This window comes from Schistocerca nitens, chromosome 8 (genome assembly GCF_023898315.1).
Source record: "Schistocerca nitens isolate TAMUIC-IGC-003100 chromosome 8, iqSchNite1.1, whole genome shotgun sequence".
Classification (NCBI taxonomy): Eukaryota; Metazoa; Arthropoda; class Insecta; order Orthoptera; family Acrididae; genus Schistocerca; species Schistocerca nitens.
In genome coordinates, this window is record NC_064621.1 from 23,617,942 (window position 1) to 23,643,056 (window position 25,115).

The 25,115-nt window shown below is 47.6% G+C and overlaps 27 non-coding genes across 27 annotated transcripts; all 27 read left to right on the plus strand.

Moving 5' to 3' along the window:
• The first annotated feature begins 5,968 nt into the window (after positions 1-5,968).
• On the plus strand, positions 5,969-6,041 carry Trnak-cuu (transfer RNA lysine (anticodon CUU)). The gene has a single exon. It is a non-coding gene; the product is annotated as a tRNA-Lys (tRNA).
• A 321-nt stretch (positions 6,042-6,362) lies between these two features.
• Trnat-agu (transfer RNA threonine (anticodon AGU)) lies at positions 6,363-6,434 on the plus strand. Its single transcript has one exon. It is a non-coding gene; the product is annotated as a tRNA-Thr (tRNA).
• Positions 6,435-6,982: 548 nt separating this feature from the next.
• Positions 6,983-7,055, plus strand: Trnar-ucg (transfer RNA arginine (anticodon UCG)). Its single transcript has one exon. It is a non-coding gene; the product is annotated as a tRNA-Arg (tRNA).
• Positions 7,056-7,494: 439 nt separating this feature from the next.
• Trnak-cuu (transfer RNA lysine (anticodon CUU)) lies at positions 7,495-7,567 on the plus strand. The gene has a single exon. It is a non-coding gene; the product is annotated as a tRNA-Lys (tRNA).
• Positions 7,568-7,888: 321 nt separating this feature from the next.
• Positions 7,889-7,960, plus strand: Trnat-agu (transfer RNA threonine (anticodon AGU)). Its single transcript has one exon. It is a non-coding gene; the product is annotated as a tRNA-Thr (tRNA).
• A 551-nt stretch (positions 7,961-8,511) lies between these two features.
• Trnar-ucg (transfer RNA arginine (anticodon UCG)) lies at positions 8,512-8,584 on the plus strand. Its single transcript has one exon. It is a non-coding gene; the product is annotated as a tRNA-Arg (tRNA).
• Positions 8,585-9,023: 439 nt separating this feature from the next.
• On the plus strand, positions 9,024-9,096 carry Trnak-cuu (transfer RNA lysine (anticodon CUU)). Its single transcript has one exon. It is a non-coding gene; the product is annotated as a tRNA-Lys (tRNA).
• A 321-nt stretch (positions 9,097-9,417) lies between these two features.
• On the plus strand, positions 9,418-9,489 carry Trnat-agu (transfer RNA threonine (anticodon AGU)). Its single transcript has one exon. It is a non-coding gene; the product is annotated as a tRNA-Thr (tRNA).
• A 539-nt stretch (positions 9,490-10,028) lies between these two features.
• Positions 10,029-10,101, plus strand: Trnar-ucg (transfer RNA arginine (anticodon UCG)). Its single transcript has one exon. It is a non-coding gene; the product is annotated as a tRNA-Arg (tRNA).
• Positions 10,102-10,540: 439 nt separating this feature from the next.
• On the plus strand, positions 10,541-10,613 carry Trnak-cuu (transfer RNA lysine (anticodon CUU)). Its single transcript has one exon. It is a non-coding gene; the product is annotated as a tRNA-Lys (tRNA).
• Positions 10,614-10,934: 321 nt separating this feature from the next.
• On the plus strand, positions 10,935-11,006 carry Trnat-agu (transfer RNA threonine (anticodon AGU)). The gene has a single exon. It is a non-coding gene; the product is annotated as a tRNA-Thr (tRNA).
• Positions 11,007-11,542: 536 nt separating this feature from the next.
• Positions 11,543-11,615, plus strand: Trnar-ucg (transfer RNA arginine (anticodon UCG)). Its single transcript has one exon. It is a non-coding gene; the product is annotated as a tRNA-Arg (tRNA).
• A 6,179-nt stretch (positions 11,616-17,794) lies between these two features.
• Positions 17,795-17,866, plus strand: Trnat-agu (transfer RNA threonine (anticodon AGU)). Its single transcript has one exon. It is a non-coding gene; the product is annotated as a tRNA-Thr (tRNA).
• A 536-nt stretch (positions 17,867-18,402) lies between these two features.
• On the plus strand, positions 18,403-18,475 carry Trnar-ucg (transfer RNA arginine (anticodon UCG)). Its single transcript has one exon. It is a non-coding gene; the product is annotated as a tRNA-Arg (tRNA).
• Positions 18,476-18,914: 439 nt separating this feature from the next.
• On the plus strand, positions 18,915-18,987 carry Trnak-cuu (transfer RNA lysine (anticodon CUU)). Its single transcript has one exon. It is a non-coding gene; the product is annotated as a tRNA-Lys (tRNA).
• A 321-nt stretch (positions 18,988-19,308) lies between these two features.
• Positions 19,309-19,380, plus strand: Trnat-agu (transfer RNA threonine (anticodon AGU)). The gene has a single exon. It is a non-coding gene; the product is annotated as a tRNA-Thr (tRNA).
• A 536-nt stretch (positions 19,381-19,916) lies between these two features.
• Trnar-ucg (transfer RNA arginine (anticodon UCG)) lies at positions 19,917-19,989 on the plus strand. Its single transcript has one exon. It is a non-coding gene; the product is annotated as a tRNA-Arg (tRNA).
• A 439-nt stretch (positions 19,990-20,428) lies between these two features.
• On the plus strand, positions 20,429-20,501 carry Trnak-cuu (transfer RNA lysine (anticodon CUU)). The gene has a single exon. It is a non-coding gene; the product is annotated as a tRNA-Lys (tRNA).
• A 321-nt stretch (positions 20,502-20,822) lies between these two features.
• Positions 20,823-20,894, plus strand: Trnat-agu (transfer RNA threonine (anticodon AGU)). Its single transcript has one exon. It is a non-coding gene; the product is annotated as a tRNA-Thr (tRNA).
• A 536-nt stretch (positions 20,895-21,430) lies between these two features.
• On the plus strand, positions 21,431-21,503 carry Trnar-ucg (transfer RNA arginine (anticodon UCG)). Its single transcript has one exon. It is a non-coding gene; the product is annotated as a tRNA-Arg (tRNA).
• A 439-nt stretch (positions 21,504-21,942) lies between these two features.
• On the plus strand, positions 21,943-22,015 carry Trnak-cuu (transfer RNA lysine (anticodon CUU)). Its single transcript has one exon. It is a non-coding gene; the product is annotated as a tRNA-Lys (tRNA).
• Positions 22,016-22,336: 321 nt separating this feature from the next.
• Positions 22,337-22,408, plus strand: Trnat-agu (transfer RNA threonine (anticodon AGU)). The gene has a single exon. It is a non-coding gene; the product is annotated as a tRNA-Thr (tRNA).
• Positions 22,409-22,956: 548 nt separating this feature from the next.
• Positions 22,957-23,029, plus strand: Trnar-ucg (transfer RNA arginine (anticodon UCG)). Its single transcript has one exon. It is a non-coding gene; the product is annotated as a tRNA-Arg (tRNA).
• Positions 23,030-23,468: 439 nt separating this feature from the next.
• Trnak-cuu (transfer RNA lysine (anticodon CUU)) lies at positions 23,469-23,541 on the plus strand. Its single transcript has one exon. It is a non-coding gene; the product is annotated as a tRNA-Lys (tRNA).
• Positions 23,542-23,862: 321 nt separating this feature from the next.
• On the plus strand, positions 23,863-23,934 carry Trnat-agu (transfer RNA threonine (anticodon AGU)). Its single transcript has one exon. It is a non-coding gene; the product is annotated as a tRNA-Thr (tRNA).
• Positions 23,935-24,479: 545 nt separating this feature from the next.
• Trnar-ucg (transfer RNA arginine (anticodon UCG)) lies at positions 24,480-24,552 on the plus strand. The gene has a single exon. It is a non-coding gene; the product is annotated as a tRNA-Arg (tRNA).
• A 439-nt stretch (positions 24,553-24,991) lies between these two features.
• Positions 24,992-25,064, plus strand: Trnak-cuu (transfer RNA lysine (anticodon CUU)). Its single transcript has one exon. It is a non-coding gene; the product is annotated as a tRNA-Lys (tRNA).
• Positions 25,065-25,115: the final 51 nt, after the last annotated feature.

The window sequence follows — 25,115 nt, forward strand, 5'->3', positions numbered from 1 at the left end:
CAGTGTTTTGGTGTAATCTGGAAATGAACTCGATTTCGTGATGTCTCAACCGAGTAGGAAAGACACATTGAAGTTTACTTTTGACAGAAACTTTGTCCGACCTAAATCTTTTGAAGTTGAGCAATGGTTAGAAGATGAAGTAAAGATAGGACTTGAGGATATAATCGGGATACATCTTTCGATTGTCAGTAGCACCGTTTTCGTTAAATTAGCTCGATCAGACATGTGTGAGAAAATAGTTGAATCTTGTGGTGGTATCCTCAAATTTAAACATAGCGATGGCAATGTGGGTGAAGTTGTTGTTTCGCATGCCGGCCTAGGAATACGGACTGTTCGACTCTTTGAACTTCCATTTGAAATAACCAGTGAACAGATCAACGCAGTGCTCTGTCCCTACGGTAAAATCATCAGCAATATTGCGGAACGTTGGTCTAGTGCACATAAATTCCCGGTTCTTAATGGGGTGCGGCAATTGAAAATCGAGCTGCAGAAGCACATCCCGTCTTATGTTAACATATGCGGGTATCGTGCGATAGTAATGTACGATGATCAGCCTCGAACGTGTGCCGCATGCAACTCGACAGGTCACGTGCGTGCCGAATGCATGCAGAGGCGAGTGGCGCAGCTGCCTGCCGGCGAGGCAGCCAGGCCCCCCGCGATGACAACACTGCCTGTGACGTACGTCGCCGTGGCGCGTGGGCTTTCGGCTACATCCACGGTCACCGAAATCAGTGAAAATACTGTTGTGCCTGCGCCAGTGACGCAAATGGGGACTGTTGCAACGCCGGAAGAGACCCCACCTAAACCCATAGAAGTATCGCCGTCCGTAGTAGTCACAGAAGAACAGGCATCCGACATGCAAACGGCTGCGTCCCAATCGGCCGCTGCTACTCCACGGGGGGAATCTCCAGCAGGTTCCGATCAAGGCCCACACAATCGTACGTCTCCCAGAAAAACTAAAAAACGGAGAGTTGCCCGCCAGGGTGCAGAACAGATTGCACCGGTTCTGCGCGAAAAGGCTAAACAGATAGGTGAACAACTCAGTGACAAAGCATCTGAAAGCACAAACCATGATCATCCCTCAGCCAGTTTACCATCAGTCCTTGACAATGTCTCAGATGCTCTCCCTCTGAACCCTGAACAGTCAGCTCAACTCCGAACCGACTGTGATGTCCGCATGGTCAAACTCTATCCTGCACCAGAGTCGGTAACGACCTCGACACAACCGCCGCCAACTAGTTGGGCGGACGATACAGAATCCACTGCCGAAGTAGACAGTATGGATACTTCCGAAACGGTGACAGCCGTCACTTCAGTCTCCAAAGTCGACGATGTTACCGAGAAAGATAACGCCTCGACAGAAACTGCCGCGCAAAAAGAACGCACGACTGATCCCTTTTCAACCGGAGACTATTTTTAACTCTGCCTTTAAAGTGACTGTTAATACATGTTTTTGTTATCTGGAATTGCTTCCAAAGTGCTTCTACGACGTGACTTGTTTTTTCCAGCGTTATTTCTGTTTGATATCGGACTGATTTTAGGTATTGCTCCTGTTTAGTCCACCACTATTCCGCCACAGGCCTATCGACTTGCTACTCTCAATATTAATAAGATCCGTAGCGCTCTTAAACTGCAACACTTAAAGGACTTTTTATATGCAGCTGATGTAGACATTTTATTTGTACAAGAAGTAACAGAGATCAGACTTGATTGCATACCAGGTTATAATGTGATCACTAATCCTGGGGCCGGTTGCGAATTAGGTACAGCTTTTATTGTGAAGGAAGGTATCATTATTACCGACGTCACAAAACTGCCGAACAGTAGGGGCATTGCGGGCACTTTTTATAGCAACAGACTAATTAATGTCTATGCCCCATCCGGTTCCAGTAATAGACGTCAAAGAGCAGAATTTTTTAAAGAAGAAATAGTTCCTCTCTTTGGCGTCCGCCACACCAATGTCATCTTCGGAGGCGACTTTAACTGTGTCATCAGTGCAAAGGACCAGACTCCCAATCTTAACAAATCACTTGAACTGGAACGAATTGTACGAGACTTGCGCTTAGTTGATTCTTGGGAGCTCAAGCATGGGGCAGCACCTGGGTTTACCCATATCACGACCCATTCGGCAAGCCGTCTTGATCGAATTTATGTTACACCCACTTTGAGGAATAACATTCTGCAGTCAGAAGTATGGCCAGTGGCTTTCTCAGATCATGCTGCATACATCTGTACTATAAGTCTAGACCGACAACGGACGTGTCGCTACAGGGGCCTGTGGAAATTAAATGTTTCACATCTACAAGACTCGGCGTGTCAAGAAGCCTTCCTCCATACCTGGCGAGAATGTGAGCAACGATTTGCCTCTTATAATTCGGCCATTGATTGGTGGCTGAGGTGCGCCAAACCTAAAATTAGGTGGTGTTTCATGAACTACGCACGGGAAAAGGGCTTTTGGCTTCAAAGGACGATCAATTTCTATTTTCATTGTCTGCGGGAACTGTATATGCTCGGTACTTCGGCTGTCGAGAATTGTCAACGAATTAAGAAAATCCAGGCCAAAATCCTAACCCTACGGAGGACGCAGCTAGAAGGCTACAAAGTCAGGTCGCGGGTCCAGACAACTGTACACCAAGAACTCACCTCAGTCTACCATATGATCCAAGAAAGTAAGAAAGGGTCCCGTAAAATACTGACGGAGTTAATTGCTGAGGATGGCGCAACGCTGACTACGCACAACGAGATTAAAGCGGCGGTGCTAAACTACTTCACCACCTTGATGTCAAATAAAGAAGTTAACGTGCAAGCGCAGGATGCTCTTTTGAATAATTTGCGCAACAGAGTCAGTATCGTGGACGCGGAAAAGCTATTAGACGTGGCGACCGAAGAAGACGTGGAATATGTACTCTGGAAAAGTGCTAAGAATAAATCCCCCGGACCTGACGGAATTCCCGCCGAATTCTATCAAAAATTCTGGAACACCATAAAGGCGAAGATCACTTGCATCTGTAACGAACTTCTAGACCACAACAACGTGATCCCCACCAGCTTCTGTGAAGGCATAATCGTTCTCATTAAAAAAACCTCAGGCAGTGCAAACGTAAAAAATCTAAGACCGATAACGCTGCTCAACAGCGACTATAAAATCTTTGCGAGACTTTTGGCCCAAAGGCTTAAATCTACAATGACCAGTATCATTGGCCCTTACCAGACCAGCGTGGGCAAGGATCGGAAAATTCGACAGACTCTGTGCGACTACCGTGATTTAATCTCTATTGCGGAAGTCTGTAAGCTGAAATGTGCCATCATATCTTTGGACTTCGACAAAGCCTTTGACAGGGTAAACCACCAGTATCTCTTTCGTACCATGTATGCGATGGGTTTTCCACCTGGGTTCGTCGCAATTATAAAACAGATGGTAGCGACTAATTTATCCAGAGTCATCATCAATGGCCAGCCTACCCGAGCAATCGAGATAGCCAGTTCCGTCAGGCAGGGCTGCCCAATGTCCATGGCGCTTTTTGCGATTGCCATTGAGCCTTTGTTAGCTACCCTGACGCAAAGTTTACAGGGCATCGTCATACATGGATCCCGAGTAGTGTGCAAGGCGTATGCAGACGATGTCGGTTTCCTTGTACTAAATAGAACTGAAGTGGAGACCGCACTACAGCTAGTCAGGCAATATGAGCACGCGTCAGGTGCACAACTAAACTGGACAAAGTCCGGAATATTCAATATTGGCCGCGGCCTAGGATCGCACCCTCACAGACAACTACGTCAGCTGAAGATATTCAAGTGCCTTGGAATTGATTTTCAGAGTAATATTCGGCACACTATTGCAACCAACTACCGAAAGCTTCTACGGACTATTCGTGCCAGCATACGGGAACACAGTGTACGGAAACTAAATGAAATTCAGAAAGTAACGGTCGCAAATGTCTACCTCACCTCGAAACTCAATTATATCGCTCAAGTTTTACCAATGTCTGCACCCACTGCAAAACGAATCATGTCAGCATTAGGACAGTTTGTCAGCCGTCACCACATTTTTAAAGTTCAGTTTGACACCTTAACGCTTGCCACAGAAAATGGTGGCTTAAATCTTGTCGATGTTGAAAAGAAGGCGCAAGCTTTATATATATCAACAACTTTCCACCAATGGAAACACTCAGCTGATAGTCTCGCTGCTCACCTGCTTACTGAGATAGCTCCGGCCGACCTCAGTCCACCTATCACGGTGCAACATATTCCAAACGGACTTTACCACTTAAAATGGTTTTTACTGGAGTACAGTTATGTACACACAAGGATCCCCGAACAAGAAATGAAGACAGTGAAACACGTGTACCAGGAACTCATGAAAGATAAGAAGAAAAATAACATTGAAGAAAAATACAACTTTTACGACTGGAAGGTAATCTGGGAGAACATCCATTGTCCGTACTTGCCGTCTACACTGAAAGCCACTTGGTATTTCGCAGTTAACAGAAAATTGGCAACTAACTCCAAACTACATAACATACACCTCGCAGAATCACCTTTGTGCACAACGTGTAATTTCATGGATACTGATGAACACAGGTTTGTGTGCGACAACATAAAAGATATATGGGAATATATCACGAACAAGTTAGCACTCATTAGTAGAACATCGCCCAGATATATAACACCTGCTGCCTTTCTGACCCCGGACGATACCCCGTACCCACGGACGAGAAGGAACGCACTAAACTGGTTAAAAGCCGCTACTGTACATTACTTATTTACAAAAGAAGACAAGAGTAAAGAAGACTTCTGTGTCTATCTTACAACTCAGCACCATATGCTAATGAAAACGAAAAACTATAAAGATAACTTCGCCAACTACCTGCTCAAAACTGTAACGTAAAAAAAAAAAAAAAAAAAAAAAAAAAAAAAAAAAAAAAAGACTACCACATCAATTGATTGAATTTCATGTTAACGAACATTCAGCAGCTACTCACTCAAGATCAGACGGACCATCTATAAGGCGAATAATATGTCATGTTGACCGAACCACAAGTTACTAACACCACTGAAGTAATCAATTGGCAAGAGATCAAGCTTCATTTCGTAAGAAGAAGAAAATTCAGTTTTCTCTTTCGAGCAATATTTTAGTTCTCTTTCAATTTCGCAGAGTTCAGAACAAAGCTTTTTAATTTTAGAAGCAATGGATTTTCACTTTTCTTTTAACTTCCTTGACGTTTTCTGTTACCACAAGGCACTGGAGCCGCCATAAATTTCAGTTACTATTTCCTTAATATGGATGCTTGTATCGTAAACGAAGCATGTAATCCACATCGTTTTCATTTTCCTTAAATCAAAGGCCTTTGATGCCACACCGACGAAGGTGAATTAATGGCGAGCAGAAGGACGGGCTATAAGGGGTGGATGGAGGCCCGAAACGAAAAAAAGACAAAAAAAAAAAACAAAAAAAAAAAAAAAAAAAAAAATGGATAAGGCGTCGGACTTCGGATCCGAAGATTGCAGGTTCGAATCCTGTCACGGTCGAGTTTTTCCAGTTCTGCAAAAGATGCATGCTGTTTTACTGTGTTGTTTGAGTACTACAAAACTAGTTGAAAGTTGCTGCTGTCCGCTTCCTGGCTGCAAACCGGCGTCTACCTGAAGCTCAAGCAAGACAAGGGTGATCTGTAGCGAAATTTTCGGCACAGTGCCGTTCAGGAGAGTTTTTGTTGGAACTACTGCGTCTGATTCAGGGCCCAAGAGCTACGCCACAGGCGTCTGCGCACAGTCGAGCATGTGTGTTGAATAATGGTGCTGATAGCCACGTATCATTTGAAGCAGATTTGATGCCTTTCGGAGACAATTTTTCATTGAATAGGATTGTAGCTCATTTGTGGCAGCAGGAAATAAGCTGTAGTCAAAAGGATCTTCCATAGATGGTCGCAGGTCCCATCAGTATTGTATGGCTCGTAAAGCATTGTGTGGAGCCCGGCTAGCTCAGTCGGTAGAGCATGAGACTCTTAATCTCAGGGTCGTGGGTTCGAGCCCCACGCTGGGCGGCGCAAAATTTTGTGTCTACGCGGATGCAACCTGCGCCCCTCTCGTGAGCCTTGCGTAATGAACGTAACGGGTTACGACGATGCCTAGCTTCTTATGAATATCAGAGGAATGGTATTTGAAGCTGAAAGTAACTCTGAAATGAAATAAATGTGTTGTTTTGGAATTTTAGGTGTACATCGATATCGTGTGAGATGTGTAGGAAAGCAGCAGCTGTGGTAGCTAAATGCAAATAATGGTCGCTAATGCGGTGCGTTTCCAGCTGAAGATCTCCGATTCACTAGTCCATAAGAACAAAGTACCCGAAAAGCGCGCTAGGAGGCGCCTCCTTAGCTCAGTGGCAGAGCGCTGGTCTAGTAAACCAGAGGTCGTGAGTTCGATCCTCACAGGAGGCAAATGAATTTTGTAAAAGCCCCTCCCACCGTGGCCCTTTCGAAAAAAGCGGTCAAGGATGAAACAAATTATAAATGGGTGCGGTATTTAAGAAATGCTCTCGCAAATGAATAGTGCGAATGGTGCTATTAAAGTAGGCACCAGAAACTGCTGCTTTTGGGAGTCTCCGGAGAATGCCGACGTGAAATACTTAGTTCTTGTGATGTATTTTCTACCCCTGATAGAGACCCTCGCGGTTGTCGTCGTCGTCGTCGTCGTCGTCGGCGCCGCCGCCGCTTTGGTAATAGCGGCAACTCGCCATTGTATCTCATAGGGTGAGGTACGTTCTACAACCGACTGAGATGGCACTAAGCGATTGAAGCTGATTTGCAAGCTCTTGTTTGATGAGCGTCATAAGGGCTTGAATGTAACTTGCGATGGGACACAGCAAGAAGTAGCGTCGCATTTTTAGTACTGAAATTGGAGAATTGCGTCAAAGATGGTAAATTCATTCCGGGAAGTGCACAAATGGCGATAATGAGGTGTGTTTGGGGAAGCGTATTGCGCCAGTGACCGTGTGGCCTAATGGATAAGGCGTCGGACTTCGGATCCGAAGATTGCAGGTTCGAATCCTGTCACGGTCGAGTTTTTCCAGTTCTGCAAAAGATGCATGCTGTTTTACTGTGTTGTTTGAGTACTACAAAACTAGTTGAAAGTTGCTGCTGTCCGCTTCCTGGCTGCAAACCGGCGTCTACCTGAAGCTCAAGCAAGACAAGGGTGATCTGTAGCGAAATTTTCGGCACAGTGCCGTTCAGGAGAGTTTTTGTTGGAACTACTGCGTCTGATTCAGGGCCCAAGAGCTACGCCACAGGCGTCTGCGCACAGTCGAGCATGTGTGTTGAATAATGGTGCTGATAGCCACGTATCATTTGAAGCAGATTTGATGCCTTTCGGAGACAATTTTTCATTGAATAGGATTGTAGCTCATTTGTGGCAGCAGGAAATAAGCTGTAGTCAAAAGGATCTTCCATAGATGGTCGCAGGTCCCATCAGTATTGTATGGCTCGTAAAGCATTGTGTGGAGCCCGGCTAGCTCAGTCGGTAGAGCATGAGACTCTTAATCTCAGGGTCGTGGGTTCGAGCCCCACGCTGGGCGGCGCAAAATTTTGTGTCTACGCGGATGCAACCTGCGCCCCTCTCGTGAGCCTTGCGTAATGAACGTAACGGGTTACGACGATGCCTAGCTTCTTATGAATATCAGAGGAATGGTATTTGAAGCTGAAAGTAACTCTGAAATGAAATAAATGTGTTGTTTTGGAATTTTAGGTGTACATCGATATCGTGTGAGATGTGTAGGAAAGCAGCAGCTGTGGTAGCTAAATGCAAATAATGGTCGCTAATGCGGTGCGTTTCCAGCTGAAGATCTCCGATTCACTAGTCCATAAGAACAAAGTACCCGAAAAGCGCGCTAGGAGGCGCCTCCTTAGCTCAGTGGCAGAGCGCTGGTCTAGTAAACCAGAGGTCGTGAGTTCGATCCTCACAGGAGGCAAATGAATTTTGTAAAAGCCCCTCCCACCGTGGCCCTTTCGAAAAAAGCGGTCAAGGATGAAACAAATTATAAATGGGTGCGGTATTTAAGAAATGCTCTCGCAAATGAATAGTGCGAATGGTGCTATTAAAGTGGGCACCAGAAACTGCTGCTTTTGGGAGTCTCCGGAGAATGCCGACGTGAAATACTTAGTTCTTGTGATGTATTTTCTACCCCTGATAGAGACCCTCGCGGTTGTCGTCGTCGTCGTTGTCGTCGTCGTCGGCGCCGCCGCCGCTTTGGTAATAGCGGCAACTCGCCATTGTATCTCATAGGGTGAGGTACGTTCTACAACCGACTGAGATGGCACTAAGCGATTGAAGCTGATTTGCAAGCTCTTGTTTGATGAGCGTCATAAGGGCTTGAATGTAACTTGCGATGGGACACAGCAAGAAGTAGCGTCGCATTTTTAGTACTGAAATTGGAGAATTGCGTCAAAGATGGTAAATTCATTCCGGGAAGTGCACAAATGGCGATAATGAGGTGTGTTTGGGGAAGCGTATTGCGCCAGTGACCGTGTGGCCTAATGGATAAGGCGTCGGACTTCGGATCCGAAGATTGCAGGTTCGAATCCTGTCACGGTCGAGTTTTTCCAGTTCTGCAAAAGATGCATGCTGTTTTACTGTGTTGTTTGAGTACTACAAAACTAGTTGAAAGTTGCTGCTGTCCGCTTCCTGGCTGCAAACCGGCGTCTACCTGAAGCTCAAGCAAGACAAGGGTGATCTGTAGCGAAATTTTCGGCACAGTGCCGTTCAGGAGAGTTTTTGTTGGAACTACTGCGTCTGATTCAGGGCCCAAGAGCTACGCCACAGGCGTCTGCGCACAGTCGAGCATGTGTGTTGAATAATGGTGCTGATAGCCACGTATCATTTGAAGCAGATTTGATGCCTTTCGGAGACAATTTTTCATTGAATAGGATTGTAGCTCATTTGTGGCAGCAGGAAATAAGCTGTAGTCAAAAGGATCTTCCATAGATGGTCGCAGGTCCCATCAGTATTGTATGGCTCGTAAAGCATTGTGTGGAGCCCGGCTAGCTCAGTCGGTAGAGCATGAGACTCTTAATCTCAGGGTCGTGGGTTCGAGCCCCACGCTGGGCGGCGCAAAATTTTGTGTCTACGCGGATGCAACCTGCGCCCCTCTCGTGAGCCTTGCGTAATGAACGTAACGGGTTACGACGATGCCTAGCTTCTTATGAATATCAGAGGAATGGTATTTGAAGCTGAAAGTAACTCTGAAATGAAATAAATGTGTTGTTTTGGAATTTTAGGTGTACATCGATATCGTGTGAGATGTGTAGGAAAGCAGCAGCTGTGGTAGCTAAATGCAAATAATGGTCGCTAATGCGGTGCGTTTCCAGCTGAAGATCTCCGATTCACTAGTCCATAAGAACAAAGTACCCGAAAAGCGCGCTAGGAGGCGCCTCCTTAGCTCAGTGGCAGAGCGCTGGTCTAGTAAACCAGAGGTCGTGAGTTCGATCCTCACAGGAGGCAAATGAATTTTGTAAAAGCCCCTCCCACCGCGGCCCTTTCGAAAAAAGCGGTCAAGGATGAAACAAATTATAAATGGGTGCGGTATTTAAGAAATGCTCTCGCAAATGAATAGTGCGAATGGTGCTATTAAAGTAGGCACCAGAAACTGCTGCTTTTGGGAGTCTCCGGAGAATGCCGACGTGAAATACTTGGTTCTTGTGATGTATTTTCTACCCCTGATAGAGACCCTCGCGGTTGTCGTCGTCGTCGTCGGCGCCGCCGCCGCTTTGGTAATAGCGGCAACTCGCCATTGTATCTCATAGGGTGAGGTACGTTCTACAACCGACTGAGATGGCACTAAGCGATTGAAGCTGATTTGCAAGCTCTTGTTTGATGAGCGTCATAAGGGCTTGAATGTAACTTGCGATGGGACACAGCAAGAAGTAGCGTCGCATTTTTAGTACTGAAATTGGAGAATTGCGTCAAAGATGGTAAATTCATTCCGGGAAGTGCACAAATGGCGATAATGAGGTGTGTTTGGGGAAGCGTATTGCGCCAGTGACCGTGTGGCCTAATGGATAAGGCGTCGGACTTCGGATCCGAAGATTGCAGGTTCGAATCCTGTCACGGTCGAGTTTTTCCAGTTCTGCAAAAGATGCATGCTGTTTTACTGTGTTGTTTGAGTACTACAAAACTAGTTGAAAGTTGCTGCTGTCCGCTTCCTGGCTGCAAACCGGCGTCTACCTGAAGCTCAAGCAAGACAAGGGTGATCTGTAGCGAAATTTTCGGCACAGTGCCGTTCAGGAGAGTTTTTGTTGGAACTACTGCGTCTGATTCAGGGCCCAAGAGCTACGCCACAGGCGTCTGCGCACAGTCGAGCATGTGTGTTGAATAATGGTGCTGATAGCCACGTATCATTTGAAGCAGATTTGATGCCTTTCGGAGACAATTTTTCATTGAATAGGATTGTAGCTCATTTGTGGCAGCAGGAAATAAGCTGTAGTCAAAAGGATCTTCCATAGATGGTCGCAGGTCCCATCAGTATTGTATGGCTCGTAAAGCATTGTGTGGAGCCCGGCTAGCTCAGTCGGTAGAGCATGAGACTCTTAATCTCAGGGTCGTGGGTTCGAGCCCCACGCTGGGCGGCGCAAAATTTTGTGTCTACGCGGATGCAACCTGCGCCCCTCTCGTGAGCCTTGCGTAATGAACGTAACGGGTTACGACGATGCCTAGCTTCTTATGAATATCAGAGGAATGGTATTTGAAGCTGAAAGTAACTCTGAAATGAAATAAATGTGTTGTTTTGGAATTTTAGGTGTACATCGATATCGTGTGAGATGTGTAGGAAAGCAGCAGCTGTGGTAGCTAAATGCAAATAATGGTCGCTAATGCGGTGCGTTTCCAGCTGAAGATCTCCGATTCACTAGTCCATAAGAACAAAGTACCCGAAAAGCGCGCTAGGAGGCGCCTCCTTAGCTCAGTGGCAGAGCGCTGGTCTAGTAAACCAGAGGTCGTGAGTTCGATCCTCACAGGAGGCAAATGAATTTTGTAAAAGCCCCTCCCACCGTGGCCCTTTCGAAAAAAGCGGTCAAGGATGAAACAAATTATAAATGGGTGCGGTATTTAAGAAATGCTCTCGCAAATGAATAGTGCGAATGGTGCTATTAAAGTAGGCACCAGAAACTGCTGCTTTTGGGAGTCTCCGGAGAATGCCGACGTGAAATACTTAGTTCTTGTGATGTATTTTCTACCCCTGATAGAGACCGTCGCGGTTGTCGTCGTCGTCGGCGCCGCCGCCGCTTTGGTAATAGCGGCAACTCGCCATTGTATCTCATAGGGTGAGGTACGTTCTACAACCGACTGAGATGGCACTAAGCGATTGAAGCTGATTTGCAAGCTCTTGTTTGATGAGCGTCATAAGGGCTTGAATGTAACTTGCGATGGGACACAGCAAGAAGTAGCGTCGCATTTTTAGTACTGAAATTGGAGAATTGCGTCAAAGATGGTAAATTCATTCCGGGAAGTGCACAAATGGCGATAATGAGGTGTGTTTGGGGAAGCGTATTGCGCCAGTGACCGTGTGGCCTAATGGATAAGGCGTCGGACTTCGGATCCGAAGATTGCAGGTTCGAATCCTGTCACGGTCGAGTTTTTCCAGTTCTGCAAAAGATGCATGCTGTTTTACTGTGTTGTTTGAGTACTACAAAACTAGTTGAAAGTTGCTGCTGTCCGCTTCCTGGCTGCAAACCGGCGTCTACCTGAAGCTCAAGCAAGACAAGGGTGATCTGTAGCGAAATTTTCGGCACAGTGCCGTTCAGGAGAGTTTTTGTTGGAACTACTGCGTCTGATTCAGGGCCCAAGAGCTACGCCACAGGCGTCTGCGCACAGTCGAGCATGTGTGTTGAATAATGGTGCTGATAGCCACGTATCATTTGAAGCAGATTTGATGCCTTTCGGAGACAATTTTTCATTGAATAGGATTGTAGCTCATTTGTGGCAGCAGGAAATAAGCTGTAGTCAAAAGGATCTTCCATAGATGGTCGCAGGTCCCATCAGTATTGTATGGCTCGTAAAGCATTGTGTGGAGCCCGGCTAGCTCAGTCGGTAGAGCATGAGACTCTTAATCTCAGGGTCGTGGGTTCGAGCCGTCTACTCGCGGCCGGCGAGGTGTGCGGACGTGCGCTGTTTACGTCCTCGCTGTTCCGGGCCAGCGCCGAGGCGAGTGGTGAGTAATCACGGTGGGACTAGCTATTTCTCGAGGAAGTTCGTCATGCACGCGTGGTAACGATGGAATCTAACTTCCGTAAAAACACTCTGAAATTTAGTTTCGACGACCATTATGCACGACCTAAGCCATACGAAATAGAAGCCTTTTTGCGCGATGTAGTGAAGTTACAATTTGACGACGTTATCGGGATCCATTTGTCGATAGTTAGCCGAACGGTCTATGTGAAGATGACGAACACAGACTGCTGTGCACGAGTAATAGCCTCTTCGGGAGGGCGATTTAAGTTCACCCATTGTGACGGTAATGTGGGGGCTGTGGCGGTTGAAATGGCGGGACTTGGCGTCCGGACCATTCGGATCTTTGAACTTCCGTTTGAGGTGCCTGCAGGGCAGATCAATGCAGTTCTTACTACCTATGGCACGGTCTTAAGTAATACAGCGGAGAAGTGGACGACTTTCAATACCTTCCCTGTTCTCAATGGGGTGCGGCAGGTCAAAATTGATCTTCGGCGTCACGTCCCTTCATATATATACGTCGGTGGATGTAGAGCCATTGTCATGTATGACGGGCAACCCCGAACGTGCTCAGGTTGTGGTAAGGAAGGCCATGTTCGCTCGGACTGCATGCAGAGGAGGATAGCGCAGTTACCAGTGGGAGAGGCCGTAAGCCCTGCGACTATGCAGACGTTGCCAGTAAGTTACGTTGCAGCAGTCAGAGGACCGGAACCGGACCACTTACCTGTCGAGGAGGCGGCTCCTCGCACGTCACCGCCAGAGAACCACGATGCGCCCATGGTCGCGAACCGGATAGAGGCGACAGACTTCTCCGCTGCCCCGTCGGAGCAACGGGTGACTCCCGATGCCGAGGGCCATGCCGCCATTGCTGCGGCTGAAAACGTCGTGCTCCAGGATTCGGAGGACCCGCAGGAACCGGAGCAGACCGTATCTTCCGATAGCGAGATGAGCCGACCACGGCACTCTCCCCGCAGACGCAAAAAACAACGGATTGCGCCCCCGAACGCGGACCAGACGGCGAAGGAGGTGCGTGAAAAGGCTCAGCGGGTTGCCCGCACTCTTGGAGGAACACCGGTCGCACAGGACGATGGCATCCACCAGGTCCTCAGTCCGGCAGGCATTCTTGCAACGGCCGAGACACCTAACCCCCCCCACCGAACAGATGGTAGTGGACGCGACACGGGAGGTGACCCCGCATGACATACCCATGGAGACACTTGACGGCGACACGGCGTCGGTTGGACTCCGGGAGACCGGCGACTGGGCCGATGATGTGGAAAGCGTTCCACCAGGAGGGGATTTGAATGACGACCCTATGGTTGGTGTGGGGACAGCGATAATGCGTGAGGTCAGAGATGATACGGATGGGATTCCCACCCGCCACAGCGAACAGTAATCTCTAGTGCGTGCCGTCACAGACAAGTCCTTCCTCCCTTCCATCAGCGTATGACATCTGCACAAGCATACAGGATAGGCACTGTTAACATCAACAGTATCAGCAGCAATCTCAAGCTGCAGACCTTACGTGACATGTTATACGCCGCCGAACTCGACGTGGTCTTACTACAAGAGGTGAAGAACGTAGACCTCGCCACGATTAGTGGATATATAGCCTTCACTCATCCCGGGACTGTGCAAGAACTTGGAACAGCCATCCTTACAAAGGAAGGGATACTTGCGACTGACGTAGAGTACCTCACAACGGCGAGAGGCATGGCGCTCACAATTTACGATACTCGTATTGTCAACGTCTATGCCCCTTCAGGCACTGGTAACAGACCAGAACGGGCGGAATTTTTTAAAGATGCTATTGCACCATTGCTTGTAGGCCGTTACGACCACATTATTTTCGGTGGCGACTACAACTGCGTCCTATCCCCGAAAGACCAGACGCCACATTTTAACACTTGTCCGGATCTGGCGGCTATAATAAGGGACTTTCATTTTATTGATACCTGGGAACACGTCAATGGCGATAGGCCAGGATTCACGCATGTCACGACACACTCCGCCAGCCGACTAGATCGTATTTACGTAACGCTGGATTTAAGTCGCAGACTTTTGCAGACGGAGATATGGCCGACCGTCTTCTCTGACCACGCGGCGTACATTTGTACACTCAACCTCCAACGACAAGGGACGTACCGTGGAAGAGGATACTGGAAGTTGAATGTCTCGCACTTGGACGAACAGGCCTGCCATGAACTCTTTGCTGCGTCTTGGGCAGCTTGTGAGAGACGGTTTTCTCAATATGCCTCGGCGCTGGAGTGGTGGCTCACTTGTGCAAAACCGACAATCAGGAAGGCCTTTATGAGATACTCCCGTGAAAGGAAGGAGTGGTACACCAGGACGGTCGAGTTCTATTTCCAGGTCCTTCGAGACTTATACCGCCCGGACGCGTCAATTATAGACCATCACCAGGAAATCCAACGAATAAAAGCCACGATTACGGCTTTGACGCGTCAAAAGCTCACCGGATGCAAAGTCAGAGCGCGCCTTCGTGACGGTGTCACAGGCGAGCAACCTTCCATCTATCACGTGCTTAAGGAGCGGACAGGTCGCCGCAGGAAACTAGTCACTGAACTACGGACGGAGGACGGACGTTTGTTGTTGCAGCAGCGAGAGATATCGGCTGAGCTGAAGCACTATTATGCGACGCTATACGCCGCTGGCCCTGTGGATCGCGAGGCGATGGAGGCTTTATTGTCGGGTATAACCCGCAAGGTGAATCAGGCGGAAGCAATTCAATTGTTGGCTGAACCTACTGAAGAGGAAGTAGAAGATGCACTGCTGACGGGCCCTGAGAACAAGTCACCTGGTCCGGACGGTCTACCGGTGGAGTTCTATCGCACATTTAAACGGCTGCTGTTACCGAAACTGACATGCATATGCCAGGAATTAATGGACCCCGACAAAGACATCCCGCGACAATTCAGTGAGGGTCTGATCATACCGGTTCCTAAGTCGCCATTGGCGAAATCCGCAAAACACTACCGCCCGCTCACGCTTTTAAACTGTGATTATAAGATCTTTGCCAGGATTATAGCTAGGAGACTCAAACCGGTGATGAACACGGTCACCGCCCCGCCACAAACGAGTGTAGGTAAAGGCCGCAACATTCACGACACCTTGTGTGATTATCGCGACATCATAGCGATAGCTGCCGCCTGTCGCATTCCGTGCGCCTTGGTTGCTCTCGATTTTGACAAAGCATTCGACCGTGTGAACCATGAGTATTTACTGCAAACCATGCAGACAATGAACTTCCCCCACCGCTTCCTCACCATCATCGCACGTCTACTGCGCCACTCCCAGTCAACGATTTTGCTCAACGGGAGATCAGTGGGGCCGATAACTATCGAAAGTTCGGTCAGACAGGGCTGCCCTATGTCGATGGCGCTGTTTGCTATCGCCATCGAGCCACTATTAACAGCGCTGAACACACACCTCCAGGGTGTCCTGATGTATGGTCACAAGTTTGTATGCCGCGCCTACGCGGATGATGTGGCCTTTCTTGTGCGAACCACGGCTGAGATACAGACGGCGATGGACATAGTAGAGCAGTATAGGAAGGCGGCGGGGGCTCAATTGAATGTAATGAAGTCCGGTGTCCTGAACATCGGTCGTGGATTGAGGACCCCCATTCCAGGACAGATAAAGGTCATCACGGTCATGAAGTGCTTGGGAGTGAAGTTTACTCGTGACATCCGACGCACGATTGCAATCAATTACAAAGACTTACTAAATACAGTGCGCGCGAGCATACGTCAACATACCCTCAGGTCGCTGGACGAAATACAACGTGTGGCCTTGGTGAACGTTTATCTCGTCTCTAAAATTAACTATGTGGCACGCGTACTCCCACTACCCCTCCCGATGGCAAGCAGATTGTTAGCTGCCTTCGGCCACTTTGTCAGCCGCGGCCACATTTTCAAAGTGAAATATTCTACGTTGACTCTACCGACGGAGTCAGGTGGTCTCAACCTCATCGACGTTTATACGAAAACACGGGCCCTGTACGTCAGTTCTACATATAACAGATGGAAGAATTCGCCTAATAGTATCACCACTTTTCTATTGAACGAAATTAAGCCGGCTAATCTTGACGCGCCTGTGGATGTTCATCACATACCAGACGACCTTCACCATCTCAAGCAATTCTTGATTGACTATAGCTACATCCGCATGGGGATGCCAGAGGCAAACATAGTCACAGTGCGAGCAGTGTACAAATATTTGATCACGACGCACGCTCGAAACGATATTGAAGATAAGTACCCCGAGGCAGTCTGGCCGCGTATATGGAGAAGTGTTCATCATCCACATTTGCCAACGGGGGCGAGAGCATTGTGGTATTACGTGGTCAATAGGAAACTTCCCACGGCTTCCCGATTACATTCGATACATTTGGCTGATACTTCCCTTTGTGCAACCTGTAACGTGCAAGATACTGATGAACACAAATTCGTATGTGGTACGGCGCATGATATCTGGAAAGCGGTTAGAAACCTCTTGGCATTTCTACAACGCACGTCCCCGCAAGCCATCACCCTTAAGAGTCTACTTCTACCGGACGATGATCTCTACCCTACCACGAAACGCAATGCCGTAACATGGCTGAAAGGACAAGCAATATATTATATTTTTACAAACTCAGAACGCAGTATTGGAGACTTTTCGACATATTTACAAACACAGCACGATGGACTTCGCAGACTTCCACATTATAAACAGGAATACGCAAATTTTCTCATCAACGCGATCATGGATCCCCCACAGACTTGGAGAGTGTAAAACTAAGAGTAGACGAGACAGGAAATTACAGGGAAGAGACAGAACGATGAAACAAGACGAACACGCACAGGTGTGAACACATTGCAACACGTGAAGCCGACCCTTACAGTTTTCCGCGTACGGTGGACACTAAAGTAAAGTTGCAACAGGTAATTCGAGAATCACCACGAACCAACACAGTGCCGATGGAGATGGCACATACAGAGGATTTCTTCCCGGAGATGGCATTAATGGGAATGAGCCTCTCCTCCCTTTTGGTTTCATTTATATTATGTTATAACTGTTAACAACAACAACAACAAAAAAAAACAACAAAAAAAATATTAAAAAAAAACATAAATAAAAAAAAAATAATAATAATAAAAAAAATAAATAAATCAAAATATGAAAAAAAAAAAAAAAAAAAAAAAGTCGGTAGAGCATGAGACTCTTAATCTCAGGGTCGTGGGTTCGAGCCCCACGCTGGGCGGCGCAAAATTTTGTGTCTACGCGGATGCAACCTGCGCCCCTCTCGTGAGCCTTGCGTAATGAACGTAACGGGTTACGACGATGCCTAGCTTCTTATGAATATCAGAGGAATGGTATTTGAAGCTGAAAGTAACTCTGAAATGAAATAAATGTGTTGTTTTGGAATTTTAGGTGTACATCGATATCGTGTGAGATGTGTAGGAAAGCAGCAGCTGTGGTAGCTAAATGCAAATAATGGTCGCTAATGCGGTGCGTTTCCAGCTGAAGATCTCCGATTCACTAGTCCATAAGAACAAAGTACCCGAAAAGCGCGCTAGGAGGCGCCTCCTTAGCTCAGTGGCAGAGCGCTGGTCTAGTAAACCAGAGGTCGTGAGTTCGATCCTCACAGGAGGCAAATGAATTTTGTAAAAGCCCCTCCCACCGTGGCCCTTTCGAAAAAAGCGGTCAAGGATGAAACAAATTATAAATGGGTGCGGTATTTAAGAAATGCTCTCGCAAATGAATAGTGCGAATGGTGCTATTAAAGTAGGCACCAGAAACTGCTGCTTTTGGGAGTCTCCGGAGAATGCCGACGTGAAATACTTAGTTCTTGTGATGTATTTTCTACCCCTGATAGAGACCGTCGCGGTTGTCGTCGTCGTCGGCGCCGCCGCCGCTTTGGTAATAGCGGCAACTCGCCATTGTATCTCATAGGGTGAGGTACGTTCTACAACCGACTGAGATGGCACTAAGCGATTGAAGCTGATTTGCAAGCTCTTGTTTGATGAGCGTCATAAGGGCTTGAATGTAACTTGCGATGGGACACAGCAAGAAGTAGCGTCGCATTTTTAGTACTGAAATTGGAGAATTGCGTCAAAGATGGTAAATTCATTCCGGGAAGTGCACAAATGGCGATAATGAGGTGTGTTTGGGGAAGCGTATTGCGCCAGTGACCGTGTGGCCTAATGGATAAGGCGTCGGACTTCGGATCCGAAGATTGCAGGTTCGAATCCTGTCACGGTCGAGTTTTTCCAGTTCTGCAAAAGATGCATGCTGTTTTACTGTGTTGTTTGAGCACTACAAAACTAGTTGAAAGTTGCTGCTGTCCGCTTCCTGGCTGCAAACCGGCGTCTACCTGAAGCTCAAGCAAGACAAGGGTGATGTGTAGCGAAATTTTCGGCACAGTGCCGTTCAGGAGAGTTTTTGTTGGAACTACTGCGTCTGATTCAGGGCCCAAGAGCTACGCCACAGGCGTCTGCGCACAGTCGAGCATGTGTGTTGAATAATGGTGCTGATAGCCACGTATCATTTGAAGCAGATTTGATGCCTTTCGGAGACAATTTTTCATTGAATAGGATTGTAGCTCATTTGTGGCAGCAGGAAATAAGCTGTAGTCAAAAGGATCTTCCATAGATGGTCGCAGGTCCCATCAGTATTGTATGGCTCGTAAAGCATTGTGTGGAGCCCGGCTAGCTCAGTCGGTAGAGCATGAGACTCTTAATCTCAGGGTCGTGGGTTCGAGCCCCACGCTGGGCGGCGCAAAATTTTGTGTCTACGCGGATGCAACCTGCGCCCCTCTCGTGAGCCTTGCGTAATGAACGTAACGGGTTACGACGATGCCTAGCTTCTTATGAATATCAGAGGAATGGTATTTGAAGCTGAAAGTAACTCTGAAATGAAATAAATGTGTTGTTTTGGAATTTTAGGTGTACATCGATATCGTGTGAGATGTGTAGGAAAGCAGCAGCTGTGGTAGCTAAATGCAAATAATGGTCGCTAATGCGGTGCGTTTCCAGCTGAAGATCTCCGATTCACTAGTCCATAAGAACAAAGTACCCGAAAAGCGCGCTAGGAGGCGCCTCCTTAGCTCAGTGGCAGAGCGCTGGTCTAGTAAACCAGAGGTCGTGAGTTCGATCCTCACAGGAGGCAAATGAATTTTGTAAAAGCCCCTCCCACCGTGGCCCTTTCGAAAAAAGCGGTCAAGGATGAAACAAATTATAAATGGGTGCGGTATTTAAGAAATGCTCTCGCAAATGAATAGTGCGAATGGTGCTATTAAAGTAGGCACCAGAAACTGCTGCTTTTGGGAGTCTCCGGAGAATGCCGACGTGAAATACTTAGTTCTTGTGATGTATTTTCTACCCCTGATAGAGACCGTCGCGGTTGTCGTCGTCGTCGGCGCCGCCGCCGCTTTGGTAATAGCGGCAACTCGCCATTGTATCTCATAGGGTGAGGTACGTTCTACAACCGACTGAGATGGCACTAAGCGATTGAAGCTGATTTGCAAGCTCTTGTTTGATGAGCGTCATAAGGGCTTGAATGTAACTTGCGATGGGACACAGCAAGAAGTAGCGTCGCATTTTTAGTACTGAAATTGGAGAATTGCGTCAAAGATGGTAAATTCATTCCGGGAAGTGCACAAATGGCGATAATGAGGTGTGTTTGGGGAAGCGTATTGCGCCAGTGACCGTGTGGCCTAATGGATAAGGCGTCGGACTTCGGATCCGAAGATTGCAGGTTCGAATCCTGTCACGGTCGAGTTTTTCCAGTTCTGCAAAAGATGCATGCTGTTTTACTGTGTTGTTTGAGTACTACAAAACTAGTTGAAAGTTGCTGCTGTCCGCTTCCTGGCTGCAAACCGGCGTCTACCTGAAGCTCAAGCAAGACAAGGGTGATCTGTAGCGAAATTTTCGGCACAGTGCCGTTCAGGAGAGTTTTTGTTGGAACTACTGCGTCTGATTCAGGGCCCAAGAGCTACGCCACAGGCGTCTGCGCACAGTCGAGCATGTGTGTTGAATAATGGTGCTGATAGCCACGTATCATTTGAAGCAGATTTGATGCCTTTCGGAGACAATTTTTCATTGAATAGGATTGTAGCTCATTTGTGGCAGCAGGAAATAAGCTGTAGTCAAAAGGATCTTCCATAGATGGTCGCAGGTCCCATCAGTATTGTATGGCTCGTAAAGCATTGTGTGGAGCCCGGCTAGCTCAGTCGGTAGAGCATGAGACTCTTAATCTCAGGGTCGTGGGTTCGAGCCCCACGCTGGGCGGCGCAAAATTTTGTGTCTACGCGGATGCAACCTGCGCCCCTCTCGTGAGCCTTGCGTAATGAACGTAACGGGTTACGACGATGCCTAGCTTCTTATGAATATCAGAGGAATGGTATTTGAAGCTGAAAGTAACTCTGAAATGAAATAAATGTGTTGTTTTGGAATTTTAGGTGTACATCGATATCGTGTGAGATGTGTAGGAAAGCAGCAGCTGTGGTAGCTAAATGCAAATAATGGTCGCTAATGCGGTGCGTTTCCAGCTGAAGATCTCCGATTCACTAGTCCATAAGAACAAAGTACCCGAAAAGCGCGCTAGGAGGCGCCTCCTTAGCTCAGTGGCAGAGCGCTGGTCTAGTAAACCAGAGGTCGTGAGTTCGATCCTCACAGGAGGCAAATGAATTTTGTAAAAGCCCCTCCCACCGTGGCCCTTTCGAAAAAAGCGGTCAAGGATGAAACAAATTATAAATGGGTGCGGTATTTAAGAAATGCTCTCGCAAATGAATAGTGCGAATGGTGCTATTAAAGTAGGCACCAGAAACTGCTGCTTTTGGGAGTCTCCGGAGAATGCCGACGTGAAATACTTAGTTCTTGTGATGTATTTTCTACCCCTGATAGAGACCGTCGCGGTTGTCGTCGTCGTCGGCGCCGCCGCCGCTTTGGTAATAGCGGCAACTCGCCATTGTATCTCATAGGGTGAGGTACGTTCTACAACCGACTGAGATGGCACTAAGCGATTGAAGCTGATTTGCAAGCTCTTGTTTGATGAGCGTCATAAGGGCTTGAATGTAACTTGCGATGGGACACAGCAAGAAGTAGCGTCGCATTTTTAGTACTGAAATTGGAGAATTGCGTCAAAGATGGTAAATTCATTCCGGGAAGTGCACAAATGGCGATAATGAGGTGTGTTTGGGGAAGCGTATTGCGCCAGTGACCGTGTGGCCTAATGGATAAGGCGTCGGACTTCGGATCCGAAGATTGCAGGTTCGAATCCTGTCACGGTCGAGTTTTTCCAGTTCTGCAAAAGATGCATGCTGTTTTACTGTGTTGTTTGAGTACTACAAAACTAGTTGAAAGTTGCTGCTGTCCGCTTCCTGGCTGCAAACCGGCGTCTACCTGAAGCTCAAGCAAGACAAGGGTGATCTGTAGCGAAATTTTCGGCACAGTGCCGTTCAGGAGAGTTTTTGTTGGAACTACTGCGTCTGATTCAGGGCCCAAGAGCTACGCCACAGGCGTCTGCGCACAGTCGAGCATGTGTGTTGAATAATGGTGCTGATAGCCACGTATCATTTGAAGCAGATTTGATGCCTTTCGGAGACAATTTTTCATTGAATAGGATTGTAGCTCATTTGTGGCAGCAGGAAATAAGCTGTAGTCAAAAGGATCTTCCATAGATGGTCGCAGGTCCCATCAGTATTGTATGGCTCGTAAAGCATTGTGTGGAGCCCGGCTAGCTCAGTCGGTAGAGCATGAGACTCTTAATCTCAGGGTCGTGGGTTCGAGCCCCACGCTGGGCGGCGCAAAATTTTGTGTCTACGCGGATGCAACCTGCGCCCCTCTCGTGAGCCTTGCGTAATGAACGTAACGGGTTACGACGATGCCTAGCTTCTTATGAATATCAGAGGAATGGTATTTGAAGCTGAAAGTAACTCTGAAATGAAATAAATGTGTTGTTTTGGAATTTTAGGTGTACATCGATATCGTGTGAGATGTGTAGGAAAGCAGCAGCTGTGGTAGCTAAATGCAAATAATGGTCGCTAATGCGGTGCGTTTCCAGCTGAAGATCTCCGATTCACTAGTCCATAAGAACAAAGTACCCGAAAAGCGCGCTAGGAGGCGCCTCCTTAGCTCAGTGGCAGAGCGCTGGTCTAGTAAACCAGAGGTCGTGAGTTCGATCCTCACAGGAGGCAAATGAATTTTGTAAAAGCCCCTCCCACCGTGGCCCTTTCGAAAAAAGCGGTCAAGGATGAAACAAATTATAAATGGGTGCGGTATTTAAGAAATGCTCTCGCAAATGAATAGTGCGAATGGTGCTATTAAAGTAGGCACCAGAAACTGCTGCTTTTGGGAGTCTCCGGAGAATGCCGACGTGAAATACTTAGTTCTTGTGATGTATTTTCTACCCCTGATAGAGACCCTCGCGGTTGTCGTCGTCGTCGTCGTCGTCGTCGGCGCCGCCGCCGCTTTGGTAATAGCGGCAACTCGCCATTGTATCTCATAGGGTGAGGTACGTTCTACAACCGACTGAGATGGCACTAAGCGATTGAAGCTGATTTGCAAGCTCTTGTTTGATGAGCGTCATAAGGGCTTGAATGTAACTTGCGATGGGACACAGCAAGAAGTAGCGTCGCATTTTTAGTACTGAAATTGGAGAATTGCGTCAAAGATGGTAAATTCATTCCGGGAAGTGCACAAATGGCGATAATGAGGTGTGTTTGGGGAAGCGTATTGCGCCAGTGACCGTGTGGCCTAATGGATAAGGCGTCGGACTTCGGATCCGAAGATTGCAGGTTCGAATCCTGTCACGGTCGAGTTTTTCCAGTTCTGCAAAAGATGCATGCTGTTTTACTGTGTTGTTTGAGTACTACAAAACTAGTTGAAAGTTGCTGCTGTCCGCTTCCTGGCTGCAAACCGGCGTCTACCTGAAGCTCAAGCAAGACAAGGGTGATCTGTAGCGAAATTTTCGGCACAGTGCCGTTCAGGAGAGTTTTTGTTGGAACTACTGCGTCTGATTCAGGGCCCAAGAGCTACGCCACAGGCGTCTGCGCACAGTCGAGCATGTGTGTTGAATAATGGTGCTGATAGCCACGTATCATTTGAAGCAGATTTGATGCCTTTCGGAGACAATTTTTCATTGAATAGGATTGTAGCTCATTTGTGGCAGCAGGAAATAAGCTGTAGTCAAAAGGATCTTCCATAGATGGTCGCAGGTCCCATCAGTATTGTATGGCTCGTAAAGCATTGTGTGGAGCCCGGCTAGCTCAGTCGGTAGAGCATGAGACTCTTAATCTCAGGGTCGTGGGTTCGAGCCCCACGCTGGGCGGCGCAAAATTTTGTGTCTACGCGGATGCAACCTGCGCCCCTCTCGTGAGCCTTGCGTAATGAACGTAACGGGTTACGACGATGCCTAGCTTCTTATGAATATCAGAGGAATGGTATTTGAAGCTGAAAGTAACTCTGAAATGAAATAAATGTGTTGTTTTGGAATTTTAGGTGTACATCGATATCGTGTGAGATGTGTAGGAAAGCAGCAGCTGTGGTAGCTAAATGCAAATAATGGTCGCTAATGCGGTGCGTTTCCAGCTGAAGATCTCCGATTCACTAGTCCATAAGAACAAAGTACCCGAAAAGCGCGCTAGGAGGCGCCTCCTTAGCTCAGTGGCAGAGCGCTGGTCTAGTAAACCAGAGGTCGTGAGTTCGATCCTCACAGGAGGCAAATGAATTTTGTAAAAGCCCCTCCCACCGTGGCCCTTTCGAAAAAAGCGGTCAAGGATGAAACAAATTATAAATGGGTGCGGTATTTAAGAAATGCTCTCGCAAATGAATAGTGCGAATGGTGCTATTAAAGTAGGCACCAGAAACTGCTGCTTTTGGGAGTCTCCGGAGAATGCCGACGTGAAATACTTAGTTCTTGTGATGTATTTTCTACCCCTGATAGAGACCCTCGCGGTTGTCGTCGTCGTCGTCGTCGTCGGCGCCGCCGCCGCTTTGGTAATAGCGGCAACTCGCCATTGTATCTCATAGGGTGAGGTACGTTCTACAACCGACTGAGATGGCACTAAGCGATTGAAGCTGATTTGCAAGCTCTTGTTTGATGAGCGTCATAAGGGCTTGAATGTAACTTGCGATGGGACACAGCAAGAAGTAGCGTCGCATTTTTAGTACTGAAATTGGAGAATTGCGTCAAAGATGGTAAATTCATTCCGGGAAGTGCACAAATGGCGATAATGAGGTGTGTTTGGGGAAGCGTATTGCGCCAGTGACCGTGTGGCCTAATGGATAAGGCGTCGGACTTCGGATCCGAAGATTGCAGGTTCGAATCCTGTCACGGTCGAGTTTTTCCAGTTCTGCAAAAGATGCATGCTGTTTTACTGTGTTGTTTGAGTACTACAAAACTAGTTGAAAGTTGCTGCTGTCCGCTTCCTGGCTGCAAACCGGCGTCTACCTGAAGCTCAAGCAAGACAAGGGTGATCTGTAGCGAAATTTTCGGCACAGTGCCGTTCAGGAGAGTTTTTGTTGGAACTACTGCGTCTGATTCAGGGCCCAAGAGCTACGCCACAGGCGTCTGCGCACAGTCGAGCATGTGTGTTGAATAATGGTGCTGATAGCCACGTATCATTTGAAGCAGATTTGATGCCTTTCGGAGACAATTTTTCATTGAATAGGATTGTAGCTCATTTGTGGCAGCAGGAAATAAGCTGTAGTCAAAAGGATCTTCCATAGATGGTCGCAGGTCCCATCAGTATTGTATGGCTCGTAAAGCATTGTGTGGAGCCCGGCTAGCTCAGTCGGTACAGCATGAGACTCTTAATCTCAGGGTCGTGGGTTCGAGCCCCACGCTGGGCGGCGCAAAATTTTGTGTCTACGCGGATGCAACCTGCGCCCCTCTCGTGAGCC